This window comes from Leptidea sinapis, chromosome 13, assembly GCF_905404315.1.
Source record: "Leptidea sinapis chromosome 13, ilLepSina1.1, whole genome shotgun sequence".
In the NCBI taxonomy this organism is placed as follows: domain Eukaryota; kingdom Metazoa; phylum Arthropoda; class Insecta; order Lepidoptera; family Pieridae; genus Leptidea; species Leptidea sinapis.
In genome coordinates this window covers 7,194,560-7,217,843 of record NC_066277.1, presented here as the reverse complement: position 1 = coordinate 7,217,843, position 23,284 = coordinate 7,194,560, and the positions used below count along the sequence as shown (strand labels likewise).

General features: G+C 36.1%; 1 protein-coding gene across 5 annotated transcripts in view; it reads right to left on the bottom strand.

Annotated features, from left to right (window-relative positions):
• LOC126967536 (protein fem-1 homolog CG6966) overlaps window positions 1-23,284 on the bottom strand; it is a 120,780-nt gene that overhangs the window by 34,625 nt on the left and 62,871 nt on the right. The window contains exon 1 of one of the 5 annotated variants that reach the window (XM_050812054.1): window positions 5,353-5,425. The exons of 1 other annotated variant lie outside the window; for it this stretch is intronic. The gene's annotated coding sequence lies outside the window, so the exon portion shown is untranslated. Of the gene's footprint in view, window positions 1-5,237; window positions 5,426-23,284 lie in introns of those variants that run through there. 3 more of the 5 variants (XM_050812053.1, XM_050812057.1, XM_050812056.1) reach the window with 3 other exon arrangements.

Sequence of the window (23,284 nt, the reverse complement as noted above, 5' to 3'; positions counted from 1 at the left end):
AATGGCAAGTAGAGTGTGGCCTTAATAGTAACTACTATAATACTATGTGCAACACTCATGTATATTTAACTACTTTTATAATAACAAAAATTAAAATAATTTTATTAACGGCTTTATAAATTAACTGCTATTATATTAATAGCTTTCTATCACTTAAAGTATAAACAAAAGATTGTAACTAAATAATGCTCACTACATTGATAGACCAAATGCACCATCTGATTTATACTCTTTCTTTGTTTTAGGGATCTTTTGCGTATCGTACTCAAATGCCATTCGTATCTGTGTCATCGCATTAGCATCACCGACAGTGGTAGACGGAGTATAAGTGCCAGTGGAGCGCGACGTACTCATTAACTGGCTACTCAGCTAGAGGTCCCGGGTTCGAATCCCAGTAGGTGCAATCATTTATATGATGAATATAGATGTTTGTTTCCCAGTCATAGATGTTTATATGTATTTATGTATGTTTAAGTATGTATATTGTATGAAATATATCGTTGTGTTGAACCCACAGTACAGGCTATGCCTAGTTTGGGGCCAAAAAAAAAATAAGTTTTGTCATTGTTATTTTTTTTTATCAACGATGGAGAAACATACGCAAAAAGAGCAACCTCTTTACTCAGCCGGACTTTTAAGGTGGCAGTATGCTCTATGCTTGGTTAAAAAAAAACTACAATCAGTTAGTAATAATTACATAGTACAATTAATGAGTTGAAGCTATATTATTATTTATTGAAGTAGGCGTTACTTTGCGGAAATCCATAATTATACAAATGATTTGAGTTTTGTTTAGTGTTAATTCCGCCAATATTTGTCTATAAACAATGACACGTGTTTCGCCTCTACACGAGGCATCCTCAGGACGTGTTGTCTCGCCAAAATCTGGCACCGAGTGCGGAATTAACGCTAAACAAAACTCAAATCATTTGTATATTTATTATTTTCCCAATCAATTGTAGAAATAAAACTGGAACTGAAGCGGGGATGTCGTTCGTTCATTGTTCTTTTAATAATAATTGATAAGAGATAAACAGTGCGAAATAAACACATAAGTACATGATGGAAGTTGCATGACTTTATGTATGTAATAAAATAAATAATAGTGTTATTAGCATCGACCTACTAATATGATAAAACATTCGTGTAAACATTATAAAAATACGTACGTCATATTCTACGTGTGCGGTTGTACGGAAAATGTCGAGACGTGGTTTTTCAATTAAATCTGTCTGTGATACTATGTCGTTTGAGGTCACGCGTTTCAATGACTTCAGTTTTCACAAAGTAGATGTAATAATTGATTATCTAAAGCATTTCCTTGTAATTTTATAGTAAAGTGGCATTGTATCTTTGATAAATAAATAAATAAATAAATGTGAAAACTGCCGCTCATGATGTCATAACTAAGTAACGATGCATTTAACGATATTTTTAAGGTTAAAACTTTAGGCGCTCTAAGTACTTTATTTTGTGGTCAATGAATGACACCCTTTTACCAGTGGGAGGCTCCTTTGCACAGGATGCCGGCTAGATTATGGGTACCACAACGGCGCCTATTTCTACCGTGAAGCAGTAATTTGTAAGCATTCAGTAATGCTTAAAAATTGTATCGGTCTGAAAGGCGCCGCAGCTAATGAAATTACTGGGCAAATGAGACTTAACATCATATGTCTCAAGGTGACGAGCGCAATTGTAGTGTCGCTGAGAATTTTTGGGTTTTTCAATAATCCTGAGCGGCACTGCATTGTAATGAGCACGGCGTATCAATTACCATCAGCTGAAGGTCCTGCTCGTCGCGTCCCTAACTGTAAAAAAAAACCCTTGTTACCCGTACGCTCGATTGTCCTCCTCTTTAAGAAATATGCTACAGAAATTCAAGCGAACAAACGGTAAGTGATCAGCCACCCTCGCAACACCAGCGACATCACAAGAGCGTTGCCGGTCTGTAAGATGGGTGTGGACTCTTTATCTGGGTACCCGTGTCGTATCGACCCGGACTGATTCCTTAAAGACCGCTCTGCAGAAGATGCAACACATCCAGATGATATGCTATTTAAGTTCATAGCGTATGGTCTGGCCAGGTCAAATTGTTCAGGAGTCAATCGTTATTATAAATGGGGCATAAGAGTTAATTTTTGACTAATGGTCGAAATAATTGAATTGAAGTTATTTTATCTTCTATATTATAATCTGCTACAGGTGCTATTAAGTAAGCGGTCTTTGTCAAAGAAGCTTTAGTAAATTTCTAAAAATTTGTTGCTCAATGAGTTCTAGTATACTGTCTGGCATTTTACTGTTAAATTTAATACATTTGAATGAGCCTTTAGTCCTATTTAACCGTACAGTTTATTCTTTTTTCTTGAATTAAAATAATTCAAATCACATTTTTTCGTGAATTGACTAATCTTTTTTTTTATTTTTGGGTTAGGATGATCATCAAGTCAATTATTTTGCTGAAGCGACACGCAAGTAAACATTCGTAATACTCTCTCGTATAGTTTCATCCCATCATAACGGACTATCGGTAGATGATAAGGTCACGACAATTGCGGTCACTCACTCCGGAAGTTGACACGATACCTTAACTATCTCTTATAAGCCTTAATGACGTATATTACGGCGGTACATTACAAGACCGCAGCCTATTGATAACTATTGCACAATGCACCTAATAGACACGTCATTAAAAAAAGTGTGTGTGTACTTATGTATGCACGCAGGAAGTTATACTACTTTGGCCTAACAAAGCAGAAATCCATAAAATTATTTCTTTCTCGAGCTATTTATTCTACGTTTGTAGAAAGAATAATATTGTAAAAATCTTGCAACGATGGCTTTGACAATTAATTATTAAATAACGAATAGGTACGGCTGTACGGGCTTGAAACCTTTGCCTATCCTAATAATAAACGAAGAAACCAAAAAAAAAATAACGAATGTCGCAAACGTCAGAAAATTTTAGGAACCAACTTCACCATGTCACTTTTGTGTTACAGTGATGCACGAGCATCTTAAAATTTCACTCTCATCATTTTTTCAAAGCGCACCCTAAAGAAGTATAACTTCAAAAAAGCCGTCTAATAGAAGATCATCTCGCCGATACAGAGAAGAATCTCTGACGGAGATACTGCAAGATAGAGAAGGTAAGTAAATCGATTAATGTTACTCTAACAGATTTTGATTCACAATAGTGAGCCACGTTTTGCATTAGTTTCTTACCCCTTTATTCATAATAGTCTGCTAACTTAAAGCATTGCTAATTCGCACTCTGTCTTCGTCTATTGACCTATGAACAGAATGAGAAAAAACACTCCTTAGCGGCTGTTTAAAGTTAGCGGACCATTATGAATAAGGGGGTTAGTATTTTGAATATTAAACCAATAAGTAGCTAACAACAAGATCTGGTCAAGATTGCCGGAACGTTGGATGTTTGCAGCGCAGGACCGATCGTCGTGAAAATCTTCGGGGGAGGCCTTTGTCCAGCAGTGGACGTCTTCCGACTGATGATGAGGATGATGATGCAGTAGCTAACTAACTAACTAACTCACACGTGGAAAATTCAAAAAATTGGTCACGAATTATCGGCGAGTCCGTTCTGTGCGCCAATATATTCAAGGTTGCTCTAATTGCCCGTCGAAGAGCTTTTTTATATTGTGAACATATTTATTGAAATCACGGGTTATAAATATCAGTTTAAGCTTACCTGTTCCACATAACTAACAGCACAATAAATACGATGTTTTCCTTATTTATTGCGAGTCTACCTTCCAAATATGCCGTTTCTTTTTCTCTATCTCTAATAATAGTTGCCAATCAACAGGTCTCGTTTTATGATATATCCTTACTGACTATTTTATTCAAAATACTGCTGCCCGCAAGGTCGTGCATGTGGAGGCTATAAAACAGTAAAAACACTGTGCCTGCATCTATGTATCTATGACTTTATAAATTTTTTGGCTTTGTTATTGTGCGTAGAACACGGAGCAAGTATTATTAAGAAAATGTTCATTGTGCAATTTTTATTTAGACTTTACCGCAAAAAGTTTTTAGCGTTTAATTAGTAAACAATGCAATGATTAATGTTGAAGTTTTTACGCTATTGTTTTAAATAAGGTATCCCAAGTATAGAATGCTGTCGGAAATAACTTTATTACTTACTTCCCGCACTTTTAACTGGTAGTGGCATAGAAACTATTAATCAAGTGTTGTTATGGATATCCATATCCGTGACCGAAACTATCGGATATCCGAAATAAAAAATAATCCGTAACCGTAACCGAATCCGAAATAAAAGTTTTGGATAGTTTCGGATAGGGCGGTGTCTAACTACACTGTATATACTACACTCGTACGAATTAACTGTGCACTCCGCTGGAATTCGACACCTCTCCCGTTACAGTTCCTTAAAAAATTAATATCCGTAACCGAAACTATCGGATAATCCGAAATAATTTAATATCCATAACCGTAACCGAAACCGATATTATATTTTACCAATATCCATATCCATATCCGGATCCGAAATTATATATCCATAACAACACTGCTATTAATCACATTATAAAAGTACAGATTTCTAGTAATATAAGTCTAAGAGAAAACCAGAGCACAGACACAGTGAAACCGTATTGATAACATATTTATCAAGGAGTATAAAAAAAGCACTTGAGATACGTGTTATTAGAAATTATATGTCATATGTTAGGAATATTTACACGATACAGAATTTTTAAACAGTCACATTATAATTTTTAACGAAGTCCCGAAACTGACAAATCAAGCATAACTAAATCATTTTAGGTGATATCGTGAAACACAGAAATATAATAACATTAAAAAATCCAATATAACTTTATAACAATATGATAGCGAAGAAAGCTTAATTCACTACGACACTTATCTGTCCATAATCATTAGGATGTAGATGCTCCATGCTTGTGAAAGATGCCAGAAAGTCCCCATACTATAATACCTAACCCACTGGGCATGGTTTTATATTCCTTTCCAACATACAAAGCTAAACTGTTTCCAAGTACATATTTCCAAGTACAGATTTCATTACATAAAAAGTTACAGGCTACAGCGAATAGAAATAAAAATATATGGAGTGAAAATAACATAACATTGCAAAAACACTTGGTAAACGTCATGAAAGTACATTAGATCCTCACGGGGCTTTGACATGGGTATAAGAACTGACAAGAAACTCCAATACAAGACAAATAATCCCATACTAATATAAACTCGAATCATTCAGACGGCATCGCACATCAGAACAGCATCCAAACATTTACAGCGCACGATAATTCACCACACTCCCCGATACGATTGTACGGCGCACGACATTACCGGTGGTAACTTGTGGCATCCGTTCACTAACCACGAGCGTACCGACTGCAGAACTGCACAGCACTGGAGAGTGGAGGCTCTTTCACCGCGGAGTGCAGAGCGCTGTTGCCGGTTACACAAGGTGCCCGCTGAGGCGTTACGTAACAACTTCTGCCTTTCCATTGCGTGCTTGTAATTGTGGATGTTAATACTGCGCCGGCGACACGATGTGACATTATCATATAGTACATGGAAATATGAATTTTCAGAACAGAAACAGGCAATTCATAATTCCAGCGGACGGATTGGACGCAAATGGTACAAGAGACTCCCGTTAATGAATCTATGACAAATATGTTATCATGCTTTTATTTGCCGTTGCGGATGATCGGGTGGTAAGAAAAATAATACGCGCTAGAGATGTTGTGAAGCAACATCGAAAAAATTTATAAAAAATAGTGTGTGAGTACTTATGTATGCACGCAAGAAGTTATACTTCTTTGTCCTAATAACGAAGCTAAAATCATTAAAATTATTTATTCATCGTGCTATTCTACGGTTGCTTAAAAATCTTTCAAAGATGGCTTTGACAATTAATTATTAAATAATGAATACGGCTGTATGGGCTTGAACTCTTTGCCTGTCCTAATAATGGACGAAAAAACCGAAAAAAAAATAACGAATGACGCAAACGTCAGAAAATTTTAGGAAACAACTTCAACCTGTTACTTTTTTGTTATAGTGATGCGCGCGCATCTTATTATTTCACACTCATCATTTTTCCATAACGCGCCTAAAGAAGTATAACATCAAAGAAATCAGTCTCTCAATAATAATTGCCTCAAAATGAATCCTAGCCTACCTTGTCACATTGCTCGTTGACCAACAGGTAACAATCATGGGCAAGGTCCATGTTAAAAGACTCCGTAGGCGGATACCCACACCCTGGTTTCAATACGTTAGACTCATTGGCTTTAAAGTAAGAACCACCTTTAGAGACGCCAAAACTGATAAAGGACATTAGTACAGTGTTTAATTACAATTGAGTCCTGAGATAAAAATAATAGTTAAAAAAAACTTAAAAGCACGCTTTATATAAAATTCAACTAAAAAATAGAAAATAAATTTAAATTGAAAATAGTGTAAAAAAAAATATTTTATTGTAAAAAAAAGCGTGGGGTGTAGAAGAATTATTATTTTATAATATCTTTTTACACTATTTTCAATTTAAATTTATTTTCTATATTTTAGTTGAATTTTATATAAGCGTGCTTTTTAGTTTTTTTAACTATTATTTATTTTTCATTTTTTAGTCAAATTAGTGTAATGTCATCGGTCCTCGATAAATCTACAAAGTTTGAACGAAATACAAGTTACAAACATATATACAAATATACAGGTGAAGCTAATATAAAGCGTATAAAAAAGTAATAATTCAGAGTAGACAGCCTTGGCTATCAGTCTACCGAACGAAACCTATCTATCTAAAGCTGTGTGAAAACAGTAACAATTCTACAAATCCTTTAGGTTTAGGTTTAGTTTAGGTTGTGTAAAGAAACTGTCTCGGCACTTGTTCCCTTTAAATCTACCCGTCCGTTACAACTTTCTAAGAAACAACAGGACATATATAAGCATGACATTAACCTTACGGCAAGTGATCACAATTGTTCATGCTTCTTAGAGAGGAGTCCATCATAAGACGGCCGCTCAAGGCTGACACAAAAAAAAACAACTCAGACATGAAGGTGTTCAAAAAAAGCTTCCTACGGGCATTATTGCTTAATGTATTTTAGGGACTACAGAAAAGCAATGACGAGGTTTCTATTCATATAGGTTAAATATTAATATAACAAGGTTTCGTTATAAGGATATAGTTTTTAAAGGTTACACAAACATTAATTGACTAAAAGTAAAGCGCACCTAAGACCAGAAATTTAACATTGAAGATTAGAATCATTGAAATCCGACCAATGATAAGCATACCAATGCTATGTTATACATAAGTAAGTAATATATATGTACATATTTATGTTATAATATACTCTTTGCGTGACGTACTTTAAAGAATCAGTGTTATTATTTTATGCGGATAGTATAAACAGGAAAGTTTTTTTTTTACACGCTTTATATTAGCGTCACTTGTATGTTTGTATATTTGTATGTTTGTAACCGACTTCTTTGGGCGCGATTTTGAAATTATTCAATTTTTCAATTGTAAAATATGATTTTTGTTAATTTATATCATTTTTAAATAAATAAATCACTAATAAGCGCCATCTAGTAATTTATTGTAAACTACAAAGGAAACGCGCGACATGTCAAGACAGTTCCACAAAATTAAAGTATCTAATTCGTTTAGGAGCGAATAGATATCGGTGAATTTATATTTCCATTATAAATTATTAATGCGTGATTTAACTGAGCTAATTATTATAAGAGCTAGTTCGGGGATCTCGGGCTAGCTGAATTAAGTGATCATTTAATTTAACTAAAATATTTTTATTCGCAAATATTAAAATCCCTTCATTCAATCTAAAAAAATTAACTAAAAAATGAAAAATAAATAATAGCTTAAAAAAACTAAAGAACACGCTGTATATAAAATTCAACTAAAAAATAGAAAATAAATTTAAATTGAGAATAGTGTAAAAAAATATTATATATTTCATCATAAAAAAAGCGTGGGGTGCTTTTTAGATATTATTAAAATAATAATTCTTCTACATCTTTTTAAAAAATTTTTACACTATTTTCAATTAAAAATTATTTTCTATTTTTTAGTTGAATTTTATATAAAGCGTGTTCTTTAGTTTTTTTTAAACTATTATTTTAGTAAGTAATTTTAATAAGACGATTAGTCACAGAATATAGTGATGAAAGGGTAAAGTATTCTTAGAAGTGTGATTTTAACTTATTTCTAGGACCGCTAGCACGTTGGCTATGGTTTAACAATTTACTAAACAGATTTAAGGTCAAGTGATTGGGAACAAAATGGCGCCTCTAACATGATAGCCAGCAGTCCGAAACCAACAGACTTTTGTGATTTAAAAAAACTTATAAAAAAGTATAATAATTAATCAAACCAAGTTAAAAACAAAGAAACTTCTTGGCAGATGGCCATTTTCACTTACTTGCTATATCGGTATTCCCCCCTCACCAATGAGTAACGAAGTAGGTGATTCACTAGCGGCACTCGTTGTTCACGGCGTGAAGAAACAAGAGCATAACAATTAGCAGACGCAGCGAAAGCTTAAAAGGTCATAGTTCCTCCTTTCAGACATCGCCAAATTATTAATACGCCCGTTACGATATCCGATCCGAATTGGAAAAACGAATAGGTCCGTACGTTTGTGGCGGTCCCAAATACAAAATGTATAATTACATCGCGTTCGCAGAGTTCGATTGGTTCTTTACGAACGGAAAATCCATCCACGTACTTAGGATATTGTGTATTAAATTTAGGAATTCGGATTATAAATCGTAAAAATAGATCGGAAATCGAATCTGTCAAGCCGACCTAAATATGATATGTGTTATCAATGCAGCACACTTTGATTTCCCATGTTAGTCCAAAACGGTAGAACATAATATTTGAAACATTTGATGCAGTGGACCATCTGTTGACGCCGATCCATTTTAAGAGTAAGTCAGTCGGTAATAAGTTGTTTGTTGTTGTTTGTGTTGATTAGTTGTTTTTGGAAGGTGTACGTGCTAATTTGAAGGAAGGTACTCATTTCGTATCGTCCTGAAAACATCGCGCAAGGAGACTACTCACAACTCTTTGAGATTTTCTGGTAACTTATTTACTTTTGTTCAAACTTAGGTAGAGTCGAATGTAAGAACTGTATTTCTGTAAGCAACACATATTGGAGGGTATATTGAAATTCTAAAATGGTAAAGCTACAAATGTTAATACAAATGAGTTTCTTATATTTCTTGCCACAAACGTTGAATAAGTCGTTTGATCTACAAATCTACATGATTAAATTATTTTTGTATCTTACTCAAAAACAGTTCCTCCATCGTTAGATGTTCTAAAACACGAATAAAGGAAACTGCAACTGCAATAGAAATTGCCACAGATAAATGTGCACTTTCCAAATGTTACGTAAGTAGGAAGAGGAAGGTGCGAGGTATATGGGTTAATAGTGTTTCGTTTGGTTGCATTGCGAAATTGTCTGGCTTATATCATTCAAATTTATTATTATTGGGGCCTTGTTTATTTAAATAATAAAGTTCAAATAACGTATGTTTTGTACGGGTATTGTAATCAATAACCAGAAAATTTATTGAAGTAGGCGTTACTTTGCGGAAATCCATAATTATATAAATGATTTGAGTTTGCTTTAGTGTTAATTCCGGGCCAGATTTTGGCGAGACAACACGTCCTGTGGATGCCTCGTGTAGAGGCGAAACACGTGTCGAATTGTTTAAAGACAAATATTGGCGGAATTAACACTAAAGAAAACTCAAATCATTTATATAATCAATAACCAACCAATCAACTCACGTGATCTGATTTTAGTGACGACCCGATCGTCACTCACGTCTCTCATGTCCATGTATGCAAGCCTGAACGAACAAACCTCATTTTCAATTTAACTCTATAGGAAATGTTTGAACCGGAGTAGCTTTTGATCCCGACCACTCAACGATTTTAAGGTTTTCTCATCAAGACCTCTCCAACGATATATTATTAGAAGTGTATGTTGGTATGTATTGTCGTTGCTGAGGAATAAATTTCCAACGACATGTTTATGCTTCAGATTAAGGTAATATTTTACTTCGATGTACCTGGATAATATATCTGATACATAAAGAGGTAGATGTTCCCACGATCGAAACGCGTTTGAGTGTCCCTCTTTATGTCAGAAATAGACTACTTTCTATTCGTAAGAGTTCAAGAGAATTCCAATGTCCCTTTCTAAGTCCTGTTTGCCATTTTCCCACTATGTATATATATAATATATAGCATTGTAAACCATAATATTATATTTTTTGACAATGCGGCTAGGACTCTGTACATCTGAGCGTTGTAAAGTAAAAACGATTTTAAATGGCAACTTAGTAGTACTTACTACAGCAGTACAGTTAGAAAAAAAATTAATTAGTACTAGCTGTCGCCTCCGGATCTTATAACTAATGATGGTAGGTAACTAATGATTATGCGTTATTAATTAAGTACTGATTGCTGCACGTAGTACCGGTACGTGTAAAGATTAGATAGGTGTGGGATATAATGAAAAGCGACATAATTCTTGATTTTTTGAATTTCAATATAATAAAGAAACCAAGATTACACGCAAATTAACAAACCGTTTTGAAACATGTAAGATAGAGCAGATAGACTGCAAAACTACACATAAACAGACACACCTTAGGCAGAACATAGATTTACGTAAAGCTAGCTCAGACTTAAATAAAACGTAGCTAAGTGTAAGCTTGGCATAATCTTTGATTTCGTATTAATCATCATTTGACAGCTGATATAACGTTGAGCTTAAGCTAAGATTGCCCAATGCACATTTCAAGTTCGCGTTTTATCTGAGTGTGAACTCAGCTAGTTTTATGTAAGTAAAGTCTGAGCAGTCTAAGTATAGATCTCAGCCTAAGTCATCCCGCTAAAAATATTCAACGATTCTAAGTATATGGTTCATGCTTGTTAGTGAATTAATGTCTAATATATTGTGTATACCTAGTTGTTTTAATTTCTAAATAACGTGTGAAAAGTCTATTGGGTACTTTTTTTGTATGAAAAAGGAGGACAAACGAGCGTACGGGGTTTAAGTGTTCACCGCCGCCCACATTTTTTCTTGCAACACCAGAGGAATCTCAGGAGCCTGTCCGGCCTTTAAGGAAGGTGTACGCGATTTCTTTGAAGGTACCCATGTCGTATAGGAAACACCGCACAAGGAAGCTCATTCTACAGCTTTGTAGTACGTGGAAAAAAGCTCATTGAAAACCGCACTGTGGAGGATCGCCACACATCCAGATTTTGGGGATGATATCCTAATTTGGGGCGTGTCGTGCGAAGGTGGAATTCGGCGGCAGGAATCAGGTGAAACAGGTGGTCCTCGGAACACTCCCCGTGATAAATGCGGTAGAAGACAGACAATGAAGCGACATCTCTACGCAACGCTAAGTAATCCAGCCGTTCACTGAGCACTGGGTCCCCAACAATTCGAGCTGCTCTGCGTTGCAGTCAAATGGATCGAGCTGATACTGGGGTGCGCCAGACCAGGGGTGACAGCAATACTCCATATGTGGCCAGACCTGCGCTTTGTAGAGTGCTAAAATGAGGGCCGGCTTGAAGTATTGCCGTGCTCAATTTATGACGCCCTCCAGATGACCGAGGAATATAAATCATACAGAAATCAACAATGAAAAGCAATCTTTCAAGACCCAGTATTTCGATTATTAACCCCTTACACTATATATATATAATATGCTGTAGAAATTCATTGCTAGCGATATTTTAGTAGGAACAAAAGAGTATAAACTATCAATTAAAGCACCATTTAAGCAACTCGCGAAGTTTGCATGAAACGTACAATATAAAAATCATTTACAGATGTTTCTAAAACCACTTGGAAGATATAACGATTGAGAGTGAAAATATCAAAACCCCACCGTCTTTGAAGACGCAGATTCCACCCCGCCTACGCAAGGGCAGAGAGAGTGTCTAGAGGTCGAATATAATAATTTGATATTTTACTAGGGTTGTTGCCTCATCATTAAATTTGTGCTTTAACATCTTCTACAACTGCTTTGTGCCTTATTTTCTTATAGACATTTATCTCGAGATCAAATTATGAGTTTGTATTATCCAAGTACTCGACGCGACGTAAAGATTTTTTTATACTCTACGATAAACAAACTGCAAACTTGCAAACTGTCTAACTGTCTGACTCGATACGACTTTAACCCTCTCGCTTTGGCTTATTTAAATGAAAATAATTTATTGACAAATTTAACAAAAAAAGATAAATTCCAAGAATATTTTGCTACCGTTTCCATCTTCATATTTAGCTGAATGTGGATTTAGTGCTGTAAATGATTTACTGATAAAAAAATCGACTTGATATAACACAACGCGGAGACTTGAGATTAAAGCTAAGTAAAATGGAACCTAATATAAAATCTCTGTGCAGCAAGCATACAGCACAAGGATCGCACTAAAAATAATATAGTAAAATCAATATTAAAATTATTTTGAATTTCAGAATCTTCCTTATATGTTTTGCAATTTTACTTACGATGTTTTGATAATAATTTTATAGTGATTACTTCCTAAATCTTATCATTTATATTTCTTAAAGGAACAAAACAATTCAAAGGTTAAATCACATAAAAAATTTAAGACTGTTAAGGTTAAAAAAGGTTGGGAAACACTGGCCTACTAGGATTTACAAAAATATTTTCATATTATTTCTCTAAGACCGATGCAGATGTCAGCACCCTATTATAACACTAGAAATAAGGGATTGCTTGTAACTAATTCTAGTAGGCTTCATAAGATACATAATAGCTTTAAGGGTAAATGTATACACTTCTATAATAAAGTCCCAGCCACTGTTCAGGCATTATCTATAAATAAATTTAAATGTTTTATAAAAAAAAATGGATCTGTCGTAAATCCTATTACTCCACTGCTGAATATCTAAATGATCGGACAGCCTGGGACTAGATTGTGATTATTTTATAGCGACAGAAATGACTGTACAATATTGTATATTTTTATTGAAAAGAGCGCAAAAAAAGAATGCTGGGAGAGTTTCTTGCGCCGCTTCTTCTCTCTCAGAGCGCCATTTGATTCCGAAGCGGTAGTAGTATCTAGTAGTATAAGAAATGACATCAAAAAGAATTCTGAAGGAATCAATTTTGAGAAAATAAATTAATGCCTTTTATGCCTTTTTATGCCTCACTTTGGTAGAGTAGATGGTCAAAGGATGGAAGGTATCTACACTAAGCTATAACTCTAATAATGTTATCAATCAAATGTTCTATACACATAATTTTGAAAACTAATGATTCCTTCGCATTTTTTTCGAAGGTGACTGACTAGCTTCGGCAGCCCTATAAACTTTTCTACAAGATAAATTAATAAATCTATATAGCTAGGAAGTTTTCACTAGAAATTTCAAGGTTGTTTCAGGATAATTTGGTCTACAAAATACATTCTCTATATTATTAAATGAAGCGCCTTTATCCCTATCAAAGAAGACAGACTTCAGTAACTTTGAAACATTTGCCTATCCATAAGTCCGTTTTTAAATTGGAACATTATGTAGTAATACCCAACCTCTATTTGCTAACTTTAGAAAAAATGACATAACGTTTTGATATTCTTGATAGATCAGAATGAGAGAGGTCATGACGCTCTAATCCATTCATTAGACTGGTAAGTATATACTCCTAGTATGTATGTTGAAACGGTTAGTACGGTTTCACTCACGATTCAAATTTCTCAGAGCCAATTGACTTCCTTGGCTCTACTAGTCATTGCAACTGAATATTCAAGACGGAAAATTCCATAAATAATAGTACGTTAGCTAGAGGCTAAGTGAGTGTGTAGGTCACTTCTTTATGGGTTTAATAAGTGACAGTGAACAGGTGATCCAACTGATAATAAATGACTATTTTTGTTTTTGACGTTAAGCAATCCGCACTCTTCTTGTCCAGAGGAATCACACCAGCAGCCGTATTACGAAAATCCAAAATTCGAAGTTCACGGATCGTACTTTTTCTTATTACGAAAGTGTTTCGGATCCGAAGATCGCAACGAAGTTCGCGATTAGACATTTTGTCTTTCGTTTACCTTATTCCAAAATTCACTTGTGTCTATGGTTCCGAAACGAAATCTGTCCGCACTATTCGGATCCGAAGTACTTTCGTAATAGGATTTAATTCGAAGTTCGTCGTTCTTTGGCTTTCGATTTTGGTAATAGACCTGCAGTAGCGGGGTAGCTCCTTCCGCAGTTTGGTTGTACAAAGAAAGTTTCTTGAAAACGCACTGAAAAGAACCTTCATATATTTGGGGTGTATGGTTATAAAGGTGGTTTTCGGCGGCAGTCAAACAGAATCAAGTGAAACATCCCTTCGGAACACTTCCCTTTGATAAATGCTAGAAGACACACAATGAAGCGAAGTCTCATCGCAACGCATCACATCTAATCGTTCACAGAGCACTAGAACCCTCAAACGGATGCAGTGTCCATTACTCTGAAACATGAACTTGCAACGTCATGTGAGAGCCGCTGACTCATCAGGGTAGCAGCTTCCCTAACACAATATATGTTTCGGCTTTCAACTGCTTTAACAGCCTCGGTGTCTGTTGATGATTATGATTTGGATCAAACCAGATCAGTCCATTGCACTCGGTGCCTGTTTTCGGTCCCCCACCCTCACAAATGCTTAGTCTGGCGACTAGTTGCTATGAGGAGTCGATACCTCAATAAGGCCCTTTATCCACCAAACCGGACAGGAGAGTCGATGTATTTTGATAACCAATCAGATTACGTTTTTTTCACATCTCCTTTCCGATTGGCTTCGGTGGAAATGAATCAAGCGGAGAGGAGAGGAGATGTCTCATTTGTCTATAGAATTTGGAGCTGCGTGGATCGATCAAACGGCGCGACGAGGCGGAGATGCGTGTGGGCGGGCGGCCGGGAGGCCTTTCTTTCGGAAGTCTTCCCGTTGCTATAAACACAGCTCACATCTCCTCTCCGTTCTGGCGGAAATAACCTGACAGCTTCTCGGCAAATCTCCTCTCGTCTCCTCTCCGCATTTGTGGATACGAGTTGGGTTCAATGAAATTAGATTATTGCGCAGCATCAAGCTTACACAATAAAAATTATTGTTCATTGCCTGAAAGGAGGCTTAATATACTTGGACCCATCCTCTTGTGATATATGAATGTAAATATAAAGCATATGTAAATATAAGCTGTGTGAGTATGTGACAAACAACACTCTCAGTATTCCGTTAGTTCCTTTCGCTAAAGAACTGCAAAAATAAAAGTTACATTCATAGCTTTTAATATATATTCATTTGGCCCAGATAACTAGCCTTTATAAAGCCTTATACAAACTATACGCAAAGTTTTCAAATATACTGAAATAAAACATTGCTCAGTATAATTTCAAAGGCGTTTATTTATACCAAACAAAAGCATTTATTAACTTCCAGCCTAGTTTGAACGTGGTACGGTGGGTTTGCAAGTGTAGGTTTTCTTAAAGCCCAGTTAAACTAGAGTACCGAGTAATTATTTTACTAAAACCGGGAGTGTTCTCGTTTGTGTTATCAAGGTGGAAGACGATATCGCAGTGTGGCAACCTTGAGATGATAAGCTTTGTGCATTGCAAGAAACTGTTTTGAATACGGTTGTATAATGAAAATATTATGTTAACAATCCAAATCTAAGATAATCAATTTACCACATTTGTTGAAATGGAAGAAGGAAGCTTTCTATAAAAGGGAAGAATTGAATATGTGCATATATATATACGTACTTGCCAAGCTTTTTTCAAGAGAGAAGACTTTCAGTTCTCTCTTCTACCTGGACATTTTCAGCACATTCCCGATTCGATCGTGGAATGAACTCAAAGGTCAAGTTTAAATCTATTGTCTCTACAAGACAACACCACAACATCAATGCACCCTGCCTAAAAGATCCCTAATGCTCCCGTGGAAGAGAAAGGGCCTCCTCACCGCTAAAAACAACAGACCTGCAGTAGCGGGGTAGCTCCTTCCGCAGTTTGGTTGTACAAAGAAAGTTTCTTGAAAACGCACTGAAAAGAACCTTCATATATTTGGGGTGTATGGTTATAAAGGTGGTTTTCGGCGGCAGTCAAACAGAATCAAGTGAAACATCCCTTCGGAACACTTCCCTTTGATAAATGCTAGAAGACACACAATGAAGCGAAGTCTCATCGCAACGCATCACATCTAATCGTTCACAGAGCACTAGAACCCTCAAACGGATGCAGTGTCCATTACTCTGAAACATGAACTTGCAACGTCATGTGAGAGCCGCTGACTCATCAGGGTAGCAGCTTCCCTAACACAATATATGTTTCGGCTTTCAACTGCTTTAACAGCCTCGGTGTCTGTTGATGATTATGATTTGGATCAAACCAGATCAGTCCATTGCACTCGGTGCCTGTTTTCGGTCCCCCACCCTCACAAATGCTTAGTCTGGCGACTAGTTGCTATGAGGAGTCGATACCTCAATAAGGCCCTTTATCCACCAAACCGGACAGGAGAGTCGATGTATTTTGATAACCAATCAGATTACGTTTTTTTCACATCTCCTTTCCGATTGGCTTCGGTGGAAATGAATCAAGCGGAGAGGAGAGGAGATGTCTCATTTGTCTATAGAATTTGGAGCTGCGTGGATCGATCAAACGGCGCGACGAGGCGGAGATGCGTGTGGGCGGGCGGCCGGGAGGCCTTTCTTTCGGAAGTCTTCCCGTTGCTATAAACACAGCTCACATCTCCTCTCCGTTCTGGCGGAAATAACCTGACAGCTTCTCGGCAAATCTCCTCTCGTCTCCTCTCCGCATTTGTGGATACGAGTTGGGTTCAATGAAATTAGATTATTGCGCAGCATCAAGCTTACACAATAAAAATTATTGTTCATTGCCTGAAAGGAGGCTTAATATACTTGGACCCATCCTCTTGTGATATATGAATGTAAATATAAAGCATATGTAAATATAAGCTGTGTGAGTATGTGACAAACAACACTCTCAGTATTCCGTTAGTTCCTTTCGCTAAAGAACTGCAAAAATAAAAGTTACATTCATAGCTTTTAATATATATTCATTTGGCCCAGATAACTAGCCTTTATAAAGCCTTATACAAACTATACGCAAAGTTTTCAAATATACTGAAATAAAACATTGCTCAGTATAATTTCAAAGGCGTTTATTTATACCAAACAAAAGCATTTATTAACTTCCAGCCTAGTTTGAACGTGGTACGGTGGGTTTGCAAGTGTAGGTTTTCTTAAAGCCCAGTTAAACTAGAGTACCGAGTAATTATTTTACTAAAACCGGGAGTGTTCTCGTTTGTGTTATCAAGGTGGAAGACGATATCGCAGTGTGGCAACCTTGAGATGATAAGCTTTGTGCATTGCAAGAAACTGTTTTGAATACGGTTGTATAATGAAAATATTATGTTAACAATCCAAATCTAAGATAATCAATTTACCACATTTGTTGAAATGGAAGAAGGAAGCTTTCTATAAAAGGGAAGAATTGAATATGTGCATATATATATACGTACTTGCCAAGCTTTTTTCAAGAGAGAAGACTTTCAGTTCTCTCTTCTACCTGGACATTTTCAGCACATTCCCGATTCGATCGTGGAATGAACTCAAAGGTCAAGTTTAAATCTATTGTCTCTACAAGACAACACCACAACATCAATGCACCCTGCCTAAAAGATCCCTAATGCTCCCGTGGAAGAGAAAGGGCCTCCTCACCGCTAAAAACAAAACCGCAGAGTGGTGTTGCAATTGTAACGACGCCGTCATTACTAATTGGTACATCAAATCAATGTGAACGGTTTCACAATGATTCACGAGCGAAAGTGCTAATTATTGTTGTCGAACAATACCGCGTTTTGAGATCGATTGCGCGTTGTGCCGTTACCCGCCCACGCGACGTAGAGGATCTGTGTTACCTACTTTTGTGTATCGAACATCTTTGTGAGTAATCGAATGTTGTAAAGCACTTTGATCTAGTGATATATATTGAAACTTCTGATGGAGAGCACAAACCATATGCTCATGAACATCAGCGATACTATAGGGGTCAAGATATGCGTTGCCGACCTTTGAGCTAAGGCTATATGAGCGTAAATGTGCCTGAGTCAAAATATGATATATCTTCCGAACGAGTACCTACTGGATTGTGGGCTCGATACCCACAAGGAACATCACGTATTTTCGACAGCGCAACGAACATTTAAGCCTTTTTCTGTGAGTAGATACTTGAAGTTAAACTGATATCTCATTTTTTTACGAGGGAGGAGGACAAACAAGCGTATACCTGATGTAAAATGATCACCGCCGCCCACATTCTCTTGCAACACCAGATAAATAAGGTAGGCGATGATTACCTTACCAACAGGAGAGCTCTGTGTTCATCCGCTGATAAAAAACTCGCATTAATAGCAAGTTGCACTAAGAAGTAAACAAAGAAATATAGTGTCCATATTTTTTTAGGCGCGCTAAGCAACTATAAAGGATAAAACTTGGCGAGCTCGTTGCCGTTTGTTCACAGAACAAGACTACCTGGTCCCTTGATCCGATGATATCAAAATTGACTTTCATAAGAGTACAAATTGTACCTACATGAATAATGAAATTTCATTTTATTTCATTATACCTATTAGGTAAAAGTATATTGAATTTGACTGAGGTGTCACACTCGTTCGGGTATAAAAGTCGACTTTAAGCGACACGCCCGGTGAGGTTCATTTATTTCGGACTATTAATAACGTTGCCTTGATTAAGTTCTAGCATGTAGTCTTAATCACACACGCCTTTTTCACAGTGGAAGTGAGATTGATAGAAGAATCTAGCTATGGCGCCCGTCAGACCGAAACACAGTTAAGTGCCGTTGTGGTACCCATAATCGAGCCTCCCACTGGTAAATTTTGATGGTGATGATGGTGGTACATTAGATATTGGATATGTGTGCAAGCAGTGGAACGCAGCTATTTTGAACGAAATGAAAATCTGATGAGATCGAATTCAGCATGTGATACAGAAGAGCGGACATGACGTGAGAGAATAACTCATACGCCGAGGGTTCCGTTCCGATGCAACAACAAGAAAAAATACTACATACAACAATGTACCTTATTTAAAAAGTAATAAAACAGCACAATGTATACTTTGCTGTTAATATTATTCTAGGCGTTATGAAAGTTTGGTTTCATACGACATTTTCGATCGCTATTTTCGGATTTATAGGAACTTTTGCTGTGACATTACTTGACAAATCCTCAACAGCGCCCAGAAACAAGTTAGTTCAATTATGGAGCCTTATTTCAAGGAGAAAAGAGATTTAAGTACACAGAGCGGTCATTACCAAATTTTTATTAGGCTATAACATGTATTGAAACAACTAGAACTTATTTCCAAAGGTATGAGTGTAACGTATTTCCAATAAGAGGCAGGACTGCCTGAGTAAAAATTGAAATTTAGTTTAGTTTGAAACGTGCAGTCATTTGACATAAGTTTGAAATACTAGTGATTACAGTATTGCGATTGTCCACGAAGTATAATCCGGCTAAGTTTAAAAGTGAACAGTTGCTTTATACGTAGTGGATTTCAGCTATTTCCATTTTTTACAAGATTATCAGCCATCTGTGAATCTGTCAATGACTGCACATTTCAAACAATCGGGTGAATCGCTTTTTTCTCAGAGAGTTTCGAACGACATAGACCGCGCTATTTTGCACCACTGTATATTTCCAAAATTGTAATCAAAAAATATAGCGAAGCTGAGTTTAAAGCCACCGATCAAAAAATGTTCTAGAACAATCTAATATAAATATGTATTTCATTCATCTAGATAGTCTCTTACTGTGAGACCATTCCCATCTCTCACCTTCCAACCTATGTTGGAACTTTATGTTGTAGGTTGGATAGTGGGAATACATTATCGTAAATAACATCTTACAATTTAATAACTAATTAAAATCGAGCAGTTATTAACATTTTGATGATTGCTGGGATACAATTATGGTGGTCTAGTTTGAAAAGCTAGGTTGGAACATGAGAATAAGTCGAAAACGGACCAGGTTTATAACTATGGTGTGCGTGACAAGCTACTATATATAAGCGTCTTGCACTCGCGATTTGTCACATTCTGTTAGTATTCGTGCATTGTTCAAAATAGAGGTAAACTGTCAACCTCAACGTTTCGACGTTTTCACAGCTGTCAGTCTATCAAGACGTATAAATGATCTAAGTTGGTCGCATTGTCCATTCTATGCCATATTATCTTTAAGGGAACCGTAGACATTAGTCAAGAAAGACACAGATGTGTCTGATGATGATTTTAACTTGATTCCTCGACACGTTCCAGAAACTTCTGTATTGGTTTTGACATAGGAACATGGACAGACTCGCTCGGGTATGTCACCTTGGGATTTAGTATATAGTTATGATTAAAATGAATCCTGTTATTATTATTAAAATTAAAACGGAGTTTCTAAGTACCTACTCCCCTTATATTTAACAAATTTAAAACAGACAAGTGTTAACCCAATATTTCTCTACGGTTTCCTACTTGGAGAAAAAAATATTAATAGTGTAGCAACATTGAAATATTAATAAGTATTTACATAATAATTAATCACGTTCGTTGCGTTACAAATGACATTGGCCACCATAATGACGTCATCAGTCATAGCGACTTTAATTAAACAGCTGTCTCGATGTATTTTTTGCTTTTCGTGTATAATTATAGTATTAATAAACAATAAGTCCTATTAATAATATCAGTATTGCCTACAATTTCCTCGATTCTTCTTCGAGATCTCCAAGTATATAGATTACGAATACTTTTAAGTATTTTTTAAATATCAATTTTAAATAACCTATATCTAGCCCAGATGGTTGCGAAACTGAAGTGGCAGTGAGCAAGGCATATAGCTCGACGGACAGATGGGTATACATCCATCAACATACATACATCGACGTTGGGGCAGTAAAGTCTTCGAATGGCGACCACGTAACGGAAGACGTAGTGTTGGTAGGCCCACCGCCGTAAGATCGCCGGAGTAGGTTGAATGAAGGCAGCGCAGGACCGTTTATAATGGCGATCTTTGGATGAGGCCTTTGTCCAGCAGTGGACGTCTTCCGACTGAAATGATGATGATGAGAATCCTGCCACACCATCACACAAAATGTAAAAGTTTACGACTTAATAAGTTCAGATAATAAATTAAATTTATTCTTATACAATGAAACAAACATACCAAAGGTCTACACAGTGAAGGCAAACAAGTACTAAGACTTTAGAAGAAATGATAACGTACTTAACTTGTAACCGTGGCTGTAGGTGCGAGAAGTTCCCAGCCAAATCTCTAAAACCCACTAAAGAAGGGGGGTTGGGCTAGTAGAAGTCTTTCTGCTGCACTAACAGGTTTTGACGAAATTTGGCTAGGGAAGGCGATCAGTGAAGTAACATCTTACACACTTACATCGTAAGGCTGCGAAGGTATACAACAGAGAATAGATACTATTGGTTGGTAACAAACACTATAAACTCCAAACCACACAACAGGTTAAATCTACACACAAGTTCACAAGTCTCGAGCACTCTCCGGAGTTGCTCGCTCGGTCGCCCGATGAATATGTCCCAGACACGCCAAGACTTAGAACAAACTAACCACTTCGTAATAAGGCTTTAAATTCAATAGCCTCTGTTCCTATCCCACTTTATAGCTGAATGCTCTGTTGAAGGAAAAATTCAAATTTGGATTATATTTAAATATTTTGGATAGGAATAAAGGTACGTGAAAGACTTCGGGTAATCTATATTATCAACTGGAACAAAACGCGTTAACGATAGAGATTGAACCGTATTATTTCCTCTTGTTATTCGTGTAGCAATTATTTCAAAACAAACACGCCTACTCTTAAATAAGAAAACACACATTACTCATATATTATACTAGGTCAATACAAAAAGGTTTGGACGGAGCCCCCCACTCAAAATTTTGTTTAGTTATATTTTTATATAAATTTATAAAATGTCTTGATGATAGATGTGATATCGAATTATTTTATTACAGCGCAATCAGAAACGTGGAACGGTCTCAATACACAGATAAGTATAAATGATTTAGTTTTTGAGTGTAAAATATTCTCTGTAAGAGAATTTACTGTATATTCTTTTTTTCAAGTTATAAATTTATTGTATAGTCTTACGTAAGTATTTCTAGATTTCACAGGAAGCAAATCGTTTTCCGCAAATAGCATGTCCTTCTTGCTCTAAATATTAAACTATTTCTCCTTCGACTAATTTACTATCACTAGAGTTATCTGAGTAAATTTTCAATTGTAATTAGTCGTTGTTTCAAAAATTAATAAAAAATAAACTTATTTTCTTATCATACAATTATATTATATTATATTATAAAATAAACATTTGGTTGGTAGGTTACCGGGAGGTAAAGTGATATAGTCGGATGCGCATTAGTGTTCGTCTAGCCGGGAGAGAATCGGCCACTTTTGTCCCTCGTACCAGGGACTAAAAGCGAGCTTTTTATCAAGGTGGGAAAAAATATATTTAAGTGTACATAATACTGAGCTTACAGAGTCATCTTTCTCACATATAGAACTCACTCTCTCTCTTTCTATAGTAGAATATGAGTTACATTAGTTAATAATGTTTGTGGTTATATGAGATGTCAGTAAATGGCATTTATTTTATCAAAATTGATTCCTTTAGAGTTCTTTTTGATGTAACTTCAAACAATAGCATAGCTTCGGAAACAAATGTCGCTCTAAGAGATAAGAAACGGCGCAAGAAACTTTTGAGGAGGCTCTTTTTTATACAATACTAGCTGACCCAGCAAACGTTGTATTGCCGATATTAAAATCACGATAAAAAGTAAGTGTAAGTGTCGCAGATGGGTGAAAATTTTAAGTTGTATGTATTTTTTAATGCTGACTCACAATCAAACAAATTTAAAAAAAAATAAAGAAAAAATTTCGTGTGGACCACCCTTAACATTTAGGGGGATGAAAAATAGATGTTGTCCGATTCTCAGACCTACCCAATATGCACTCAAAATTTCATGAGAATCGGTCAAGCCGTTTCGGAGGAGTTCAATGTTTAACACCATGACACGAGAATTTTATATATTAGATACAAAATTTAGGTATTCATTATATTCTTTTGACACATCTCTACACTGATCGTCA